We start from the raw sequence: 6,026 nt of genomic DNA, 5'->3' as shown, positions 1-6,026 counted from the left end.
GTTGTTCAAGCTTTGAAAAAGCTAGTTGCCATGCTTTTTAGCCCAACGGTAAGCAACTTTTGAAATTGAGTTTCCTTGGTTAAATCTACTGTGCCCAGGCTAGCAGGCAACCACTAAACCTGTAAGCTATTCATGATGTAAGATCTGACAGTGTATTGAGATCATTGGATTTGCAAGTCTGAAGACATTAAAAGGACCTTTTCACGTATTGGTAAATTGACAAAATTTAACGATTTAATAATTTGGAGAGTTCTGTTGTTGTCGTTATTTTATTTTTTTTCATACTACGAGGATTGCTTATACAAAGTATAAAAAACATCTCTCGTTGTATGAGCACGGATGGCCGAGTGGTCTAAACGATAGACGTTTATTCCAGGGGTCAGTGGTTCGAGCAAGTTGAGGGTAACTTTTTTTGTTTCTTTAATTTTTTTCTTGTTTTTTTAATGAAGCTTTTAAGATCCAATGTCTACATGTATCAATATTAAGCATCCAATGACAAGCTGTGAAAAAGTCCCATTTAGATGTTTATTAAAAAATGCCACAAGGTAAAATTTCATTGGTTGTTTATTTGATTTAAAAGTGATTTTGTTTATTTGCCTTGTCAGTTAGGTTACTTTAAAGTTATTATCACTTTTCTTTGTTCTTTTTTTCAAATCATTCATAGAAAATATAATTAAGCTTTATTTTGGAAAGACAGGGCTTAATGCATATGCATTAATTGTCATCCCAGTACCAGAGACTCTCTTTTAACGAAAAACACCATAAAATCAGAAAATGTCGTCCTTGTTTAGCGTTTGCGCATCGCACAGGCTAATCAGTGTGCACAGGCTAATCGGGGACACCACTTATTTGACATGCATTAAGCCCAGTTTTCCATGAAAGCAGCCAATATGTACACATTTCAGTGACAAACTGGCCAATGTCGTCGCACAAGCTGTTAAACACTATTGATTGCATACACACACTCACTGTCTGCAGTGTACCAGTAGTGAAGTATATACAGACAGATGCGGTGGTTATCGTTCTTGGCGTAGTTAAGAGCAGACCGACTTGCAATGCATACCACTAACATAAGTTATTCGCAAGCGAACAACTATAAACCACGACAAGCAGCTAATAAAGCCCACATTTTTGGTGGTAAATGTAATTGTATTTACACTAGTTTATAATTAAAAAACAGTCAATCCGAGCTTTTTATACATGTCGCCAACTAAATAATGAGTGCACTATTCATGCATGAAATGGCATAATAAGGACAGATTTATTAAAAGTATTTCGTCTTCAGGAGGAAAAAACAATGGTGGTCCAGGAGATCTGCAGGTGGACGACACAAATCAAATATCAAAACCTACTCCATAAATTTTTTATCAACAACTTGATGTTTGTTTTGCAATCTGATTAAACAACAATCTCCAAACTGCTGACTTGTTCTAATGACAAATGTGTCACGTTATGTGTGCTGGTCCAAATCAACTTTCAATACCAATGAAATTGGCGTATTCAAAATCGTTGGTATACGCTGTTGTTTATTTTATTCGTCAAGGATAAATGTCCTTTCAATGACGCTTGTTTTGAAAACAAACAAACACGGACACCTGCGGTAACACACAGGTGGTTAGCGTGTGGCTATGAATTAGTGAAAACATCATTTTTTGATGGTAAATTATCATATTATAACGAAAAATCAACTTTTCTGAAAAAAAAATTCACTATCAAATATATATATATATATATATATATATAACTAGGTATCCAACTTAAAATCATCCGAAAACGGGGTGCGTCGTTTTGAACAGCCATTACTTCATCAATTTTCAGCGATTTTCATGAACTAGGTCTTATTCAACGCAAAAATGAATTTCATTTCTCGAAATGTATATATCTTGTTATATTTCTACACATGCTGGGTCAAAATTTGAGAAATAACGCGATACACAATTCGCTTGACCCAGTTAACATCGATCAGACCGTATTTATGATTGAAATCTCCAGTTGTAAAGACACACCTTCGCATTGGACCAATGAAATCACTCGTGTATTTAAAATGTCAGTTGAAATGTATGTAAACAAAGGTTTCAAAATGCGCTGGACAGTTATTTTTGATGCATAATGCAACGGCAAGCACGGTAAGAATGTTTTTTCATACGTTTTATTTAATTATGGTACGGAGGTCCGTGAACTTTGGAGGGGAAATGCCCATTAATCCGTGAAGATTTCAGTCATAAATACGGTCTGATCGATGTTAACTGGGTTACGCGATTTGTGTATCGTGTTATTTCTTAAAAGATGACCCAGTAATTGTAAAATTATTGCAAGACATATACATTTCCAGAAAGGAAATTCATTTATGCGTTGAATAAGACCAAGGTCGTGAAAATCGCTGCAAAATTGATGAAGTAATGGCTGTTCAAAACGATGCATCCCGTTTTCGGGTTATTTCGAGTTGGATACCTTGTTATATATATATTTGATAGTGATTTTTTTTTTTCAGAAAAGTTGATATCTCGTTATAATATGATAATTTATCATTCAAAATGATGTTTTCATTAATAAATATCATAGCCACACGCTAACCACCTGTGCGATAACATTGAAATATCAAACGATTGGGTACTCTTACGAGATTTCGTTAGATCCTTACATGGGCAACAGATTGAGCGACAATGAAGATTTCACTTTAAAAAGATTGCTTTTTTGTGGTTATGCATCATATACTAAAAAAAATACCGAACAGTTTTATGTGAATGTTTTCAACATTTTTTAAGGGAAATTCTAACAAGCGTTCTGTTACTTTCAATATCCAGACAGACCAGACTGCATTCGGTACCCCTCGCAGATTATCAATAATCACTTATCCGATGTTTGACGTAAAGGGCCGAGAATGTGCGATTGACCAGACTGGAGACATGAACACATTTAAACCACCATATAAGCGCGCAGAATGGAGCATATTAGGGCATATAAGAACAGAGTAGCTCCAGATATGCCTTTGATACCGAATTCTCTTACAAAGAATCATTATGTGCGCTAATGAGACCAAGCACCTTTGCATGACTCTTTAGCACGTAGTGGTGTCATTGTATATAATATACAGTCGACTTAAACGGACAGGGTCTCGAGATACGCTGGCCGCTTATGGCATAATACCTATTTTCTCACGACGGGGTTCACAGGAATATCTTTCAAGAACTTACGACGATTTTGTGTGGTTGAAATTGCGATGACTGACGGACGAACGAAAGAATCGAGAATAGACGAGGGAAACAGGCGATCAAAAACAATATATCCCACGCTTAATATTTCGCGATTGGATTCGTGGTCGGCATTTCATGGTTTTATAAATGCAACAGTGATGGGATTGTAATTGCACTAAATCTTTGGTCCACAAAAAAGATGAGCTTTTGAAAATCGCGTTTAATTTATACCAATTGAACAGTTGGATTTGTTTAATTGATTGTATGGCACAAATTATATTAAAATGCTCAAGCGCACGCAATACAATCATCGAAATTTAATGAATCAAATAAGTTGCTTAAATTGACAAAATACAAAGTAAAATTGTCACATTTGATCTTTACAGATCAACAAATTTGCCGAAAAAAGTATTTTTATCTTATCGGGTTATCAACTGACACTTATTATAGATTTCAGCAGTTAGAATTCTTATTCGGTGTGTTTGAAGTCGGTGAGAACATAATAATGGACAGTTTATAGAGATATCTCTGTCACGGCTTTCGAGTTAAATCAAATTGCTACAATATCAATAACTATTTACCCATTGTGTTGAAAGATGATTGTTTTGACCTTTCATTTCGTAAACTAAATGTTATACTTCTATGCCGCTTCCCAATGATTTCCATATCCATTTACTAGTACGTAATTATGGGAGTAACGTTTACGAAAACCAAAAAGTCCACAGCACTTGTTGCACAAAGAAGAAACTTATTTGGTTTAACCCTTTGCATGCTGGGAAATTTGTCGTCTGCTAAAATGACGTCTGCTGAATTTCTGAAAATAAGCATTTTCTTCGATTTTTTTCCCAAAGAATACTATCAGAATAGCAAACAGTTTGGATCCTGATGAGACGCCACGTTCTGTGGCGTCTCATCTGGATCCAAACTGTTTGCAAAGGCTTTCAAAATTCGGTTCCAGCACTGAAAGATTTAAGCAGACGTATTCAATAAATTAAAACTGCATTTGCATTATTGTAGGTAAAATAGGTTAGTCAAGTATACTGTAGTTTAACGTGATGCCTGCACTTGCAAATTCATATACACTTGGAGACTTTTCTAACGCAACACTATTAAAACTCGAGTATCTCAGTAATGAGTGTACATTTAGATTTTAAATTGCGCATGTGATTATTTGACTATATTTTGTGAAAGATAGCGACACAATCATTCATCCATGACAATCGGACGCTTTTGCACGTGGGGTAGGTGTGGTTTCATCGTTTTGCAAGTGGAAATGGTGAAATGCCTAATGATTCTAATTTTATTTCAATTTCTTCATTGAAGGTGGGTTGAAACACCAGGAAAAAATAAAAATAATTTAAAAATCAGTATGTAACGTATAAAAATTCAGGAGCGCAACCGCGCAATCGGCATGTTGCAGGCTGCCTTCCCCCATTTGTTAAAGCGTCCGATCGTCGCGGATTAATGATTTTATCGCTTGCTTGCACATACATTGTACTGTAGTCAAATGATAACAAGTACAATTTTAAATAAAAAAATGTAATCATAACTGATGTAGTTAAGTTTGAAAAATGTTGCGTTAGAAAAGTCACCAAGTGTAGTGCAACGCTATATAATTCCAATTTAATTTCAATTTCATCATTCTAGGTGGGTTTTTACACCAGGAAAACATAACATTAATTAAGAAAACCATATGGCTCGTTTGAATATTCAGGAGCAATGTTGCAAGCCGGTCGGTCATTAAAACGTGTGAATTTATGTTTTACTTTTCACACTATTATTGTACGGTGTTCGATTTCGAGAATTTTACTTGTGCAGTGATTTTTTTAATTTGTTATGTTTGATATTTAAATGTTGATCAGTTTCAAATAAATTTATATAAAGTATAAGATATGTATTAAATTAGCCTGAGTCCAAATTTCAACAAATTCCATTCTAAAATAAGGAAGCTAGAATACATTGATTTGAATACATGAAAAACATAATATACAACCCTAAAACACTGCATCGGATTGATATCATTAACATTGACGGATCCACATAAGAATTCTGGACGAAACAAAGCAACAATAGCCGACAGATATAACTAGGGATGATTGCTGGATGAACACAGAACTTTATCGGATAAACATGGTTACCGATGACAGGCGAATATAGGAATGCGGGCTGGACACAACCATATCGGATAGATATCGATAGGTGATAACGTGCCGATAAATGAGAGTTGGACGCGACTGTATCAAACAGATACAACTCTGCTTCAATAAATCCATAATGGCGTTACGCTATTAATATGTTGTATGTGTAGTATAAGTATATATATATCATCAATAACTAATAACAGCATTTTGTCCGAAGTTTTCGCGATTAACTAAAATTGGCTAGATTCCTCCCAATATTCAAGGAAAAAAACAACAACATATATCCAAGTAACTACCGCCCATTATAAAATTTGGGTTAGTTTAAAAATTGAGAATTGTATTTCTTCACAAGCCCATTTTATAATTATTAAAAATGACTGTAAAACATTATGAAAAATATGACTATATGAAATATGACTCAGGTGATGCCGCTCATATAAAATACATAGCCAATATTACGTGCCCATGTAGAATTGCTGGCTGTACAAAACTATATCGAAAAGATATCGATTCTTATGACTGGATGAACAAAACTATATCGGATGGATATTGTTCCCGATAACGGACCGATGGAGTATTGCTGGATGTTCAAAGCTATAGCAGATTCTAGATAAAGATTGGTGGCGGGAATTTTTTATTAGAAAATAATAGCATCAAACAACTTAATCAAACGCTGTGAACTTGGTAATTC

Source organism: Dreissena polymorpha, chromosome 3 (genome assembly GCF_020536995.1).
Source record: "Dreissena polymorpha isolate Duluth1 chromosome 3, UMN_Dpol_1.0, whole genome shotgun sequence".
In the NCBI taxonomy this organism is placed as follows: domain Eukaryota; kingdom Metazoa; phylum Mollusca; class Bivalvia; order Myida; family Dreissenidae; genus Dreissena; species Dreissena polymorpha.
This window is presented reverse-complemented; position numbering follows the sequence as displayed.